General features: G+C 39.8%; 1 pseudogene; it reads left to right on the top strand.

Annotated features, from left to right (window-relative positions):
- The first annotated feature begins 6,094 nt into the window (after positions 1-6,094).
- Positions 6,095-7,401, top strand: LOC143586379 (AT-hook motif nuclear-localized protein 23 pseudogene; annotated as a pseudogene).
- The last annotated feature ends 7,695 nt before the right edge of the window (positions 7,402-15,096 follow it).

The raw sequence follows: 15,096 nt of genomic DNA, 5'->3' as shown, positions 1-15,096 counted from the left end.
GGAGGGTGAATCAAGTTCCTTAAGATAGATTGGAACGTTGATTGGTGATAATGCAGATATGAGAGCCGAGTTTGAACAACTTAGACTTCAATAAGAGCTACATGATCGCTTTACAAATGCTCAAAACATGGTCAATGAAGCTTCAGTTAACCGATATCATGCTGCCGTTGAGGTAATGAAACTAACAAATGAAGACATTGACGATCTCAAGAGCCTAATCAAAGCAGTTTTTCGAAGCTGGACTGACTCCGACGATGATGATGATAACAAAGAGAAAAGGAGACAAGTCGCTTTGGCTAAGTTCATTGCTGATGATCAAACTGTAGGCTCTAAAACCGGATCAAATGATAATGGAGTCAAAGGCGTTGATGGTGTGAGTGGAAGTGGTACTGGTGTTGCTGTTAGTGAAGCATCAGTGTCATTGGAACAATTTTTCAGACCACTATTGTTTCACATGTGAGTGTTGAGACCGTTCAAGTGACTGCTCTGTATGTTGGAGCAACTGTCACTGGGAACGAGGAAGAAGTGATGGTTAAAGAGGAGGATGACGATTCCGATGATGAGGATGATGAGAACGAAGATGACGAGGAAGACGATGATGAGAGTGATGATCCTCATGACAGTTTTGATGAATCGCGTGAAGGCGGTAATGGTGATGGTGGTGACAATGGAACGAGTCAGCCATATGATGACTGGCCAAAGGATATTGTCACGAAAGATCCTGCAAAGAAAATAAGGGATGTTGATGCTGCACTAGAAGATGAAACTGCCTATATTTTTTTATGTTTCTACATGTGCAGGTACCTAAACTCCAGCACAAGAAGCTGTTGAAGATGACGAAATAAATTGCTAACCAAACTCGGACACTCCAGTTCATGATGAACAAGTGGATCAAACTCCGAAGCCAGCCATGGTGATGGCTCTTCCAGCAACAGGTAGTGCATCTTCTCAACAGTATAGAAGAGGAATGTAGAAAAGACAGCACATCACCAGAGTTGCAAGTCTCCGAGACCGTCTCTATCCTTATCATGGCGACTCTCAAATTCTCTACTACAAGTGGCATCTGTCCAGCAAAACATGGGCAATCCAACGTGCCAATGGGGATTTGACCTACATGTACTACACTGATATGCATGCATTGTTTGAGCTCGACATGAAATACTGCAGACGATTTGTAGGTGAAGGTGCTGATGAGGAGGATTTAAGAGGATGGTTTATGAGATTCTTGAGCAGAGAGTGGAAGACCGACTACCCTAACTTCAAGCTCAACAAGTTAAGTCGTACCGTCAAAGGCCTGGAGGTATAAGACCCACAAACATGGGAGGGTGATATATCATGGAGAACCGTTTCTGCTCAACATCTTTCATGATTTCATTTGTTGGGATTTCGACAACAATACCGGGGAGGTTGTGATCCACTGTGAAAGGATGCATTTCCTGCACTTCTTTGATGAGCATGAGCTGGCTGCCCTCAGTAAAGAAATCTGTTGAAGTTATACAACTCTCCATTGGGCATGGTTGAAGACGTTCGTCGAGACAGCTTTGACATGATAGTTGAGAAGTTCAACATGTTTGTTCATTTCCTTGTTGAAAATCAAATATATGAAAACGACGAAGGTTTCGAATACGAAACCGACTGAAGACAGAAGCTAACTGATCAAATGCTAAAGACTAAGAGAGATTGTATGGACCCGTTTTATATGTTAGTATTTGGTATTTGTTTGATCTATTTACGATGTACTTTATTAGCTTGTCGGTTTTGTTTATTGTATATTTGGGCCCGAGGCCATGTATTTAAAGCCCATTGGGCCAACCTAATGAAAGCCTAGTATGGCCTGTCATCACCTATTTAAGGTGAAGCATGCACATACTTGATGTAGATGTCGTGCTCTAATAAAAAACAAGTATTTATAAGACTTAAATACATGTAACTAGTACGGGTAAATAAGGTCATCTTCACAGGGAATCAATGGACAGTGCAAGTAAAACAGATAATTAATTAACTATTACATTAGGCAGACAGGTGATGTCAAGCAGTTTAGAAATATGATTTGGAAACACACTATTACTTTTAATTAACTTTAAAATTTTATGGGAAAAATGATACACTTCAGGTTCAGGTAATGTGATGACCAACTAATCTCAGATTCAGATAAGTCAATTTCGCAGTAATTACTAGACCTAACAGTTTGGTTGCGATGACAAACGATACCCTAACTGAATTGTTGACACAACTGAACCCGATCTACCCAATTACCAGTTTTATATTATAAAAATCAATTAGGTTGCAATGACTAGCGATTATTAGTTCAATGAAACAAGAACCTAGTCCTAAATGTTGATGAACCCAACCAGATATGTGATGCAAGATTCAATAATCAAAAACACAAATTGTTTAAACAATTGATTGATAAAGTAGAACAAGATTAAATGGCAAATTTAACCAAGTTCATAATCATTAAAGCAAAAAGAATATGATCAAAGTAAGGTTACACAAAACCCTAGCTTAAAGTGAACACGAAGGTTTAGCCTTGCCTCATGGAGATAGCAACTTTAAATCTTGATTCGTTTGAAGGAAACATGATTAAAGAGGTGATTAGGATTATTGGAGAGCTTCAAAATTGGCTTTAGAAACCCTAAAAACATCTTGAAGAAATTAAGTTTTCGTGCCCCTAAGGTTATATTTATATATGGGGTCAAAAACCTAACTTTCGCGTCTTTTTACGAACTAGGCCGCAATTTGTGCTCATAGGACCGCAACTTGCGGCCTTTCTCCCAAAATTGCATGATCTCCATCGGTACTTGTGGCCCTTCTCATCAGACATGACCACAAATTGCGGCCCTGGCGGCGCAACTTGCGGCTCTTCTTCATTTTTCCTCTATATCTTGACTACCGGCCTCGTACATCTTCGTATTAAATCTCAGGTATCATCCCAATAGCTTCCATTAAGCACCGAACACCTGCAATCATTAAGGATCTCAACTTAATCGTGTTTGATATATTTAAATAGCTAAACCACACTATATCAGACATTAAAAACACATTCTTTTATCCCCACACATCAATACTAAACGCAACCTTTTGAAAATACGTTAACCTTATCCTCTCACCAACCTTCTCGCCACTCCTTATTTCTTTCCAATTTGGGTAATAACAACACCAACAAGATCAGAGATCTCAGTTGCTTACTAGTAATTTCGCTAGCTAGTAAGTTAGATTGTTACAAGAACTTTGTTGTTTGATCCGCTTTAAGGACCTACATGATATACATAATAACATACCTTATGGATCCATTACATATAATAAATGATAAACAAAATTTTACAATTCATAAATCTTTAAAAACTCTTTATATACAACATTGGGTAGTGATCTGTGTGATTAGGAGAAATGTTAAGATTATTATGTTTATACATATTCAAAGGTTAACTTATAACATACTAATAGGATATTTAACAAAATTGTATGTATACCCATTCATCTAGAATATTTCTATAACTTATTTATTGGGATTTCCAAATATAACATAATTAATTTGCTTGATAAAATAGGAAACTACTTACATGACATATACGTGACATCCTATACAGGGGCGAATCTTCATTGGGGCCAGGCCACCCCTGTTTTTTTGCGCAGTAGTGTAAATTTACCCGTTTTCGGCTGAAAAATTTTATACATGGTGTAAGTTTAGCCTTTTTTGACCGAAAATTTGAGTCCCCCCCTCGTTTATGAAATTTTGTATACGTTTTGAGCTCGGCTCCCCCGGTGCCTCAGTCCAAGCTTCGCCACTGATTCTATATGACGACCCTAGGATGATATCATGTAAAAAAATCATCTTGCTTTAATAATATAGTTAGATACATTAAAAATGAATCAAAACCCCAAATTAACCTAGAAAGGCCTTTAGTATATACATTCTATAAACAAATTAATTTTATAAAAAAGTAACTTTAGTAGCATATATTACTTTACCTAATTGGTGGCTTTACAAGTTGTTACGATAAAGAATCCATTTTCATAGCCGTTAACCCCGCTAATATAAAATCCACGCCCACACAATTATTATACTTATCATAAGCCTCTATATTAGTTGAAAAGTAATATATTATAGCAATAGTATGATAGCGACATTAGTTTATAACTATACATTTCAGTATATATATTACTATATACGTTTCAGGACAGTTATTAAAATATTTTATCGGTTTCAAAATAAATTCTGATGCTAGCTATATTTTATATAATTTAACGTACTCCAAGTTAATTATTTTAAGTGTTACATGATAATGTTTCTCTCAGCTTGTACTTAATTAGTTTTTATATGCCCAACATGATCATTATACATAATTATTATTTTTAATTAACTTTGAAAATCAGTGAAACACATTATTATGAGATGAACGTGTTACTAACAAAAGGCTAATTTGATATTTTTTGAAGCATTTAAGAACTCATAAGTATATTAGCAACCTGATGCTAACAGCAAAGTGAGAGATACATGAAGTTTGATGGAATGTACTAGTCAGGACAACAAAATATGTACGCTTTTCATCAAAAGTACAAATCCAAGAGTCTCTTAAATCCAGCACTTAACTATTTCTTAAATCATACACTCTATAATCAAACGTTGGCCAATCCTTGATAGCCTTCTTCCAAGTCCGCCATATGGACTTCGATCACCTGAGCTATCATGTACAACAAATTAGACTTGTACAAAATTGATTTCTTTAGTGTTGTCAACTTCAAAGGGGCCCTTACTGGAAGGAGAGGGACTACAACTTAGTACATATCAACATGCTGGAATTGATGTGTTTGTCTAAAGGAATGATGAGCGAAAAAAGGACCGCAGCCAAGTGTGGAAATTTGATCGAACACTAAGAGTGGAATTTGTTGGTACGAGGGTTTTCTTTTGATGAAAAGTTTCTAGATGAAGAAATATCCTGAAAAAGAAGTATCAAGCCGGATAGTGACTTTTTCGGTGTGTACTTATTTATTGATAGTTTATCAAAGAGTTATTGTTTGCTTAGAAGAATCAAATACACTTCTAATTAAAGCAAATTATTAGTTGAAAGACACATTTTTATTTGAAACCTAGCAATCTTATTGAACTTAGATCACAAGTAATTTTTGACCTCTAGTGAAACGTTTAAGTACATTGAATCATGACCCGTAACCCGTAACTTAGATCACATATAGAGATCTTCAAACAACAACTAAGAAAGTGTGCTCATCCGTAAATAATTAGTAAGATTAATAGCCTATCTAGCTAGGTGACCTTCAAATGAAATAACTTGATAGGTTGTCATTATTTTATTGCAACAAGCTAATTAATTGGGGGTAGAGCTTTAAACATGTAGGTGAATATTATTTTTTTTTCTCTACTTAATCTTACACACATTCTCATCCAAACTATTCTAATGATTTAAAATTTTCATAATGATTTGTGGAATTTGTTTAATATCTCACTTTGCTATTTTAATGTTCAATCTACTCCTTGTAGTAATTTGTCATCTACCTAATCATCATCTCTTAATTTACCAAGTAGCTTATAGAATACATTTTAATCTGGAACAATATATTATTCTTGTTGACCAAGAACTATATATAAAGAGTAATTCACAAGAATCATTTTATTTTAAAACAAAACTTAGAAAATCTTCAACTCAAATTTTATATATTTTAATGTTTCAGACATCTGAACCCTATATCTGATATTAGCAAATCTTACAAACCATAATTAATCTATAAACATGATCGTTTAAACCCTATATACTTCAGTTTTCTAGTCATAAACACATGAAAATGTGAATAATTAGTTTTATAAGCACAGTATTATGTCCTAATTTTAATACTTAATATTAACCCATGATATTGACATTAATTCTTTAAGATAATCCTTTTTCTAAAAGTAAATATATTTTTGAAGTTGAATGAATAAACATATGTTTGCTTTCCTAAGTAATAATATTTAATTTTATGTCCCAAGTGTTTTGTTTTCTTTATGCCTATTTGAATTAGGTTGAGATGTATGACTGCGTACACCCCCCCCCCTGCCCCCCCCCCCACCCTCACCCCCTCTTTCCCCTTTCCTGTACTCATATATCCTTTGTTTTCTAATCTAGGGTTCAACTTCCAGAGCTTTGTTTTTCTATAATTTCTTTCCTCCACTAATAAAAAAAAATCCGTACTTTTATATATAATTTTCTTGCTTTCATTTTTTTATAATTTTCTTGTTTTCTGTTGCTTGATGTTTGTATAATCATATCATATCCATGGCTGGTTTAGATTTAGGCACTGCTTCACGTTACATTCATCATCAACATCAGCATCCACTCCACCTCTCTGACCTTCAACTCCACACCACCCAACCCGAAAACCACCACCTCTTCTCCGACACCACCCCTCTCCACAACCACCACCAGGAGGATCATGACCATCAAGGTACTAACCATGGTCATGATCCTCTAGTCTCCCCCAACTTCACTGGTGGTGGTGGAGGGGGGTCAGGTGATCCAGCTGGACGGCGTCCCAGAGGCCGTCCAGCTGGATCCAAAAACATACCAAAACCCCCGGTCATTATCACAAGAGAGAGCGCGAACACGCTTCGCGCTCACATCTTGGAAATCGGCAACGGGTGCGATGTCTTCGACTGCATAGCAACTTATGCGAGACGAAGGCAGAGAGGGATCTGTATATTATCCGGTAGTGGTATTGTAACAAATGTTAGCCTACGGCAGCCGTCAGCTGCAGGGTCTGTGGTGGCTCTTCATGGAAGGTTTGAGATCTTATCTCTTTCGGGTTCTTTCTTGCCGCCACCAGCACCACCAGGAGCCACCAGTTTGACTATATTTTTAGCTGGTGGACAAGGGCAAGTAGTGGGTGGGAACGTGGTCGGAGAGTTGACCGCAGCTGGACCAGTTATCGTTATCGCTTCTTCGTTTACTAATGTTGCATATGAAAGATTGCCGCTTGAAGAAGCTGAGGAAGTTGAAGCTGGTGGGTTGCAGATGCAGCAACAGGTTTCCCAAACAGATGGACCTGCGGGCGGTGGCAACCCGTATCCAGACCCGTCTTCCGGGCTGCCGTTCTTTAACCTGCCGGTGAATATGCCTCCAAATGTTCAGTTGCCGGTGGATTATCCACGGGGTAATAATAATAATAATAATAACAATCCATAATGGATTAAACTACTACTGCTTTCTTCATTATCTTGCTTGCTATCTTTGGATCTTTTTAATTTCTTGGCTGCTTTTGTAACTTAATGTGATGTATGGAAATAGTTTTTAAAAATTTGTGTTACCTCTCATTAAATGATGAATCTATCTTTTCAAGCAAGATTTGGGATTTTCAGGAATGTGTCATTGGTTAAGGTACTTGGATGTTTTTGTTTCTGTTGCATTGTTTTTAGTAAATTAAAAACTAAATTAATTATGCAATTTTTGAGTTTTCTAATGTGTGTTTTCTAATTCTTGAGACTTTTATATTATGACCTATGATTATATTTAAGTATATGTTTAGAATCAGTTCATCAGTTTTAAGACCGCCTGTAGTTCATGCCATGATTAAGAGAAACATTATTCTGATTTATGTCATGATTAAATTGCTGTTTAAGTAATTTGTTAAACCAATATTCAAAGTTTTTAATCTTTCTATATTTAATATACCCACGTACCTCGTTTATTTTTTAAATGATATATTTTTCCAGTAACTCATCTCTCTAGTCTCTCTCTCACACACGAACACAAGATAGCATTTGATTCAAAATATAGGTTCCATGCAGTGAATTGTGAAAGATGGAAAGCCTATTGTGGGCTCCAAGTGCTGCCCTAACAAAATGTTAGCTTAATCATAGTTACCAAAATTTTAATCAGTTAAGTACACTTTCAGTAGACGTTTATTCAGTATGTTGCTGATTTTCGATGAAACTTTGTTTTGATAACCAACTTTATGCAGTTTTTAGACTAAAGTATTATTTCCCCACGAGGGTAGCATATGGGTGATTAAAAGTCCTATAAATAAAATCAATGTATATTAATTTATGGACTGCCATGGTTATTTAAATGCTTAATTAGTAGAATTTCTGTAGAAGGGCAAGCCAAACCTTAATTGTTAATAAAAGGTTCGACCAAATTTATTATACAACCAAAGATTTCATTAGATATACATTTTTCCTTTCATGTTGTGTTTAACATATACATATGTATGTTTTGTTTTAAGTTTAATACATAAGATGGCTTCGTATATATGCATTGTTTTTTTCATAACTGTAATACATAAGACGGTTTCATAACTATATATATATATACGTTTTTCTAATAATCAACACTGAGTGCAAATGATGTTCGGTTGTGGATTCAATATGCTTATTTCTAAGTTTGTGTAAAACGACATAAAATCACGAGAGAAGTTGCTTGATGAATACAGAATTTTTCGCATTCTTCCTTTTTCCGTTTTTCAAATATATCAATGAATTTATGTTCTGGTAAGTTACGGTTGCACGCAAACATACGTAGCTGATACTTATAGTACCATGCTAGAACAAGTTAAGTGTATATTTTTATGTGATTATATGACTTAAATCATAGTCATATTTATATTCTATCCATTTGTAACTCTTGGACATAAGTTCAAATTGGGTGCTCAAAATGGGTAATTATACTATTTATAAACAAATCTACGTTTCAAGTGCTTTATTCTCCACTATATTATATATTACAACGGTCTACTATTAGTGGATTTGCATCCGTTGATCAAGTATATCATCACCTGAAGTTGAAATAAACAAACAAGTTCCATAGTTAGTGTGCATCCTTATTGCTTTAGAATCCTTAAACAACATAAACAAGCATCTACGTGGCTTATGGTCATCTTTAATTACCAAAGTTTGTGGTGCACCATAAGCTAGAGTTCCTATTATTAAGTATTGTTAATGTGTTTGTGAGGATTATAACATGCTTTTAGGGTTATCAAGAATAGTTTAGATGAAGTTTAGTACCGCTTGAGCCTCAAGGAAAAGTAAAAGTGGTGTTCTTTGTATTTCATTTCTCTTGACATATTTTTCCTTTTTTGTATTATATTAAATAGTAGTATTTGATTGTATAAACTATTCAAAAGCCATAGCTCAATCTGGCAATGAAGTGTCATTTGCAAAAGAGGTTGGGAGAACATGATTCCTTCAATTAAAGGAGTGGTTGGTGCAAAGCTACCAACTCATAATTTGGGGATATAAACAAACTTATCAAATTCTATTATTTTTAGGATTAGGGTTTGACTTCAAATGATGACGATCATTTGTGCAAGTCTAAAGACTTGTAGATGATACAAATGAGAGCGTACTTTGGTGCACGATGATAGGTACACGCGAGACCATTAATAATCACTATTTAGACACGCAAACGTAAATTCGTTTAAAAAAAATCAGAAAGCATATATATATAGCCTAATGCCAAAGGTTCCCAAAGCTTAGGAATCTTATTAGAGTCCAGGTTTTATTAATAATTTGCTAATAATTGAAGCTAAACAATTATTCTAGTTACATCGTTGACATGGCATGAAAATGATTGATACAATATATTACTTGTTTGTATTTTTCTATTGGATTCCAGCGACAAATCAAAGGAAAGGATAGATGTTACGTAACTAAACTTTTATTGATCATCAAAGTTGACGTTCTGTTACAAAGTTTTTGTTTGGAAATTGTTTCCCCAACGTTTTTATATATCTTTTGCAATCGATCCTGGATGCGTGTAGTATATATTGGCTATGGATTAAGTTTGCTGTATTAGTTGAAGAGAAGAATCAACGGGTTTCTGTTTGAGGATTTTACTTGATAATTAACAAAGATTCCATTGAAGAATGTTAAAACTTAAAATTATCAATCATAACCTCCGTGGTGGTGCAGTGGTATGTACCTCATTCTTTTAGCATAAGTCTCAAGTTTGAATTTTGCTTTCAGTATCTTGTCTTGTTCATTAGCAAAGTATCGACCGATAGGTCCAAGAGAACCCGTAACAGTTCTCATGGTTAAAAAGACATTCTGAGGGATTATTTTCCATTTCTTAATGAGCAGTCGTCCAGGCCTTTTTAAGCAGTATCGGATCTAATCTCTACCAATGCATGAAGATGATCCATCTTGTAGATTGAAATGTGTCTTTTGTCAAGCAAGTTAGTCATGGCTTGTATATTAATTTAATTAGTGTTTACGGCAAGTATACCAGAATTTTGGCCACTTGAAACTACCAATCTACCATAAGAACACTAGTGATTCAATAGAGAGTTATCGAAATATAAAAGGGTGATTTGCATTTAATGGGAATGTGATGTCCAGTAGATTAACAATGTGTAAAATGTTAAGGAGTATATAACCAAGAAGTACCAAAGTGCTTTTAACCTAGCGCTATCAATGTGTTAGATAAAGCGTAGTATTTCCAAGGGATGAGTTTGAAGTCTTGTGGTTGACAAATTTACAAAAAGATAGTGCAATTTATTAGTAGAGTTAGAAAGCGTATGAATTGACATTCTGATCGAAAACAAATATATATAACAAGGTAATAATGTTATATTGTTCTAACATTTCCTTGTATTTCATCCTAGTTCCCGATAAGAGGATGATGACACATAGAGGGTGAATTAATTTCGAGAAAATGCTAAAAGAAATTAGCATTCTTCACCACAAGGAGAAATATATGGTATATATCTTCCTAAATATGTGACTACACTGTCACTTGATATAAATCCATGATGATGATTGAAGAAACACTAATCGACCCCGGGCAGATTACGGATAATCTGGGGGTTAAATAGATGTTTCCCACGAGGATGAGGTCCAGCAAAAAAAGTTGTTCTTCAGGTGACCTGCAAAACAGACACCGTAAGCTCGTCACTGAGAAGGGGGGGGGGGGGGTTCCTCCTTGTGACCACCCTCCGGCGTGAGAATCAGACTAGATTGCTCTGAATATAAGTGTATATTAAAAGATTGCTAGAGAAGATAAGATAATGAGATATCAGATGATGTCCTTACCATTCCAAGGTGTTGGAGTATTTATAGCCGAAGGTAGGTTTCCAAGAAGGTACAGCCGGCTGAATAGTATTCCTGTTCTACCAACAGTGGGCTACGCACAAGCCATGCTGGTTGGTGGATAGGCTGCGGCCGATAGTGACAAGGCCGGCCGTATACTGTTCCTTTACTGCCGGCTATGCATTGTTCCACCAACTGTAGGCTACGCACGTCCCATAGTAAGGGTTGGTGAGTAGGCAGCGGCTAATAGTGACAAACAGTACTAGAGGGTGCTCCTCCTCGTACTGTTGTCGGTGAGCTGTCACCCTGTGATTGGTTCATGGGCTGTTTTGGTCAGATCGTCTGTTTTGCCCATACCCTGGCAGGTATAGTACAAAAGATCTTCCAGAAGCATACGGACTGGCTCATTTGGGCGGGAGTATTCCCGCCTTGCTCATTCCTTCAGGTGACATTACTGAAGTATCAAGAGTTAGTGCCTTGTGCGTGTAGCCTTGCTATCAGTGCGGGTAGCCTTCCCTGATGGCTTGTATCCGCAACTGCGGGAACAAGCGGGGTACACCATTGGGAGGCTTTCCCTGCGGGAACAGCTGGCGTACTGCGCGTAAGGTCTTCATCTCTGAGCATGGTGGATCCTGCGGAAGCAGTTGGTCGTTGCGCAGACGTCCCTCTTCAAGGTGAGTCTTGCGGGTCCAACTGGGCTCTGCTGGGACCTACCTCTTCAAGTCCCCCCAGTCCAATGTTCTTCTCATGAATTATTAATAAGTGAGGTGAACTTTTGGACTTTAGCAAGGGGTTTTGAAAAGGGTTTTTAGTTTTAAGGTTTTCCGTGGGGATTCTTCCCGCGGTTTTCCTAATGTCACGCAGAAATTCCCGACTTTTCTGCTTGATCTTTGGGTATGAAGCGGGTAGGTCTGTAACCTCCTCGCAAGTCAGGAGCGTTGAGTCCCACTTGTGTGGATTCTCCATGGGGTTTTGGTAGTTTTGAACATAGTGATCAATTATGTTAAAACCACCAATTCCATCTTGGAGTTTCAAACAATATAGTTCTCGACGTTACCGCTATGCGGGGATGTTATTCCCGTTTTCGCAAGCATGGCCCAGAAGATCCTTCTTGGTTTGAATTCCCTGCGGAGAGCTAAGTATGTGAAGGGTTTTGCCTTGACACTGTACCCGCACTCGTCTTACAGTTACTTTACTTCCAAGGTATTCCTGGCGTCAATTCCCTGCGGGTGCTAAGTATGTGAAGGGTTTTGCCTTAACACTGTACCCGCACCTGTCTTATAGTTACTTGGTTGCCAAGGTAAGGGGTATTTTCCAGCTTTTGAATCTTTTAGAAATTTTGAAATTCGAAGAGTTGGTGAAAGGATAAGAACAGTCCAAACTATTGAAACGTCGTCCGACGGTTTCTTCTGACAGTGTAAGGACGTGCAGGAAGTTATGGCGACGTGACAGTATATGGTCATTCCAGGCGCTTTTTCAGGCGCGTGAGCGCGAATTTTCGGGCGCGTGGCCGCGAAATTAATGGCACGCGTCCTTTCAACAGCTGTTGCCAGCTTGCTTATTGCCACGTGTCATAGTTTCATTGCACCTGCGATTTCTCTCTCTTCCGCATTAAATTCATCGCATTGATTGCGATTAGTATATAAAGGGGAAGAGGGTCCTTTGTAATCAACACTTTCACTTTTCTCTTCATCTTCAAAACGATTTCCGGCGAATACTCACCTTTTCAGTCGAGCATTCTCTTGAAATCGTTCTCTTCTTTCATACCTGCAAGATGTCTTCTGCTCACGATCTTGAGGCTACAGCCCAGGAGGCTGGGGTGTACGCCGAGAACCCATCATCCACGTCCGACAAGGATGACAAGAGTACTGCTGGCGAGTGCCAGTGTGCTCTGCCTGTCGATCTATATCAGTACATCGTCAGGAAGTTCATGCTCGAGTCTTTCGAGCCTGAGTTTCCTGAACCTCATCAGACGGTGTATGATGCCCCCAGAGGCAAGATCGGGGTATATGCCGCATTCTTTGTCTATGGGAATCTTAGGTTCCCCTTGACGAAGTTTGTGTACCGTGTTCTGGAGAGGCACGGTGTACACCTGACCGAGGTACACCCGATGGCGATCGCAAAGATTTGCCACTTCGAGTGGGTGTGCCGGATTCTGGGCGTTGAGCCCTTCGTCGACCGCCTGATGACCTTCTACTCTTGGAGGTGCATCCAGGGGTGGTATACTCTGATAACCCGGATCAAGGGTTTGAAGATTTGCGCAACCGAGCGCAGTCTTCGTTCATGGAAGCGGGAGTTCTTTTATATCTCCGCTCGTGCCATCCCCCTTGCCATGAAGTTTAAGAATGGGCAAGCACTCCCCAGCCTTCACGCCTCCAACTACCAGGAGGCGGAATGGTTCTCAAAGATTTCCCGAGTCCAATCTCCGGTTTACCGCTTTGCGGAGTCCGGGATGGTGATGCTCGGGATGAGCCGGGTGTGGAAGGATGCGGAGGCGCAAAAGATCCCGATCGTCCTTGAATACGGTTTGAACTCTGTCCCTTACGGTATGCTCTGTCTTATTTGTTTATATAGGTTTGTCTTCTAACTGTTTTTCTTTTATTTCAGAGGGGAACGACTTGCAGTCGCTCCTGCATCCGCGGGAGGCTGATAGTCCCGCTCGGATGGGTACTCGTGCTCTAGATGAGAACGAGTTGCCCATCCTTGAACAGACGGCGGATCGGTTCGTGGAGGTCTACCCGCCAGGCCACGAGATCCTGAGCGTCAGGCGGCCAGGTAAGGCGTTATTCAACCCTCGACCCCTCAATGCTGAAACCTCTGCTGGAATTCCTCTAATCTTGTGTTCTGATGAGGAATCCGCAGATGGTCCTCCGTTGGTGCGGAAGAAGAAGGCTGCCGGCGGGAAGGGGAAGGCGAAGGTGGCCTCCACTGCCGATCCGGTGCCTCGGTCTGATTCAGAGACCGAGAGCGAGGAGGTGGCGGGGAACCCTGGTGGTGATAAGACCACTGCTCCGGAGGCTGCGACGACTGTCACCTCCGGAGAGCCCAGGATGACGACGGTGAGCGACGTAAAAAGGCCGGCTCCATCGGGTTCGTCCCCGCCTGTTCGCACTTTTAGGCTCAAGAAAACCCGTAAGTACAAACTTACTTTATTTTTAACTTCATAGCTTTCATTCATTAATACTTATCTTCTTTGTGCAGGCGTGGATGCTACCGCATTCCAGGGTGGAGCGGGGAGGAATACCTCCGGACCCATGACGGTAGGCTTGGTCAGCCTACCTGAGGCGACGACCCAGGCGGCTGCGCCTGCTTCAGTTGGTTCAGTTGCTCACCCAGTTGAGCCAACTGTTCCAACTGTGATGACATCACCGCCGGCTGTCAGTGCCATATTTACTGAATCTTTCACTGAGCCGGCGGTGACTTTTTCTGCGGACTCCTCCGCAGCGGCGACCACGGTTGTGAGTTCACCTCCGTTGGTTTCTACTACCGCGGCGGCCTTCACCATTCCTCCTCCGTCATCGGCAACGACGGCCGATCCTTCAGGTATGCTTGGGGCTTCTCGCCAACCTCTGCCTCCTTCCCATCTGCCTGACCTCTTGGATGGATTTCCCTTGGGTTCAGGTGATGGGTTTGGCGGCTATCGGCCTGTTGTCGACCCTACAGGTGCGTAGAATTCTTTTGGCCTTTTTTTTTTTTTGTATCATCTTTTCTTAACTGCTTTTTGTTTTTTGCAGTGTCGGATTCCAATGAAGTGTATGTTCCACGATGGAACATCCGCCGAGGAACAACCCTTCGCACGCCTGTGGAGTGCGTGGAGTGGGCTCGTCACGCAGCTCCCAGTGGTGCGTTGGGGGAAGCCATGGCTACCTACCAGGAGGGTAGGCTAACCAATGAGTTTCGGGTTCTCCTGGCCCGGATGCAGCCGCGCGTCGAGCTGCTTTGTCGTGAAAACGACAAGTTAAAAGCAGCTCGTATCCAAGAAGTAGCTCAGGCGCGGGCTGTCCGGGAGGAGAATAGGAGGCTCTCCGCCGTTGCTGCGGAGAAGGAGAAGGCCTTCAAGGCCCTTGAAGTTGAAGTTC

Source organism: Bidens hawaiensis, unplaced genomic scaffold (genome assembly GCF_021521415.1).
Source record: "Bidens hawaiensis isolate Kalapana, Puna unplaced genomic scaffold, B.hawaiensis_p1.1 tig00034635_1, whole genome shotgun sequence".
NCBI lineage: Eukaryota > Viridiplantae > Streptophyta > Magnoliopsida > Asterales > Asteraceae > Bidens > Bidens hawaiensis.
Note: the sequence above shows the minus strand (reverse complement) of the source record. Positions and strands in the feature narration are given on the sequence as shown.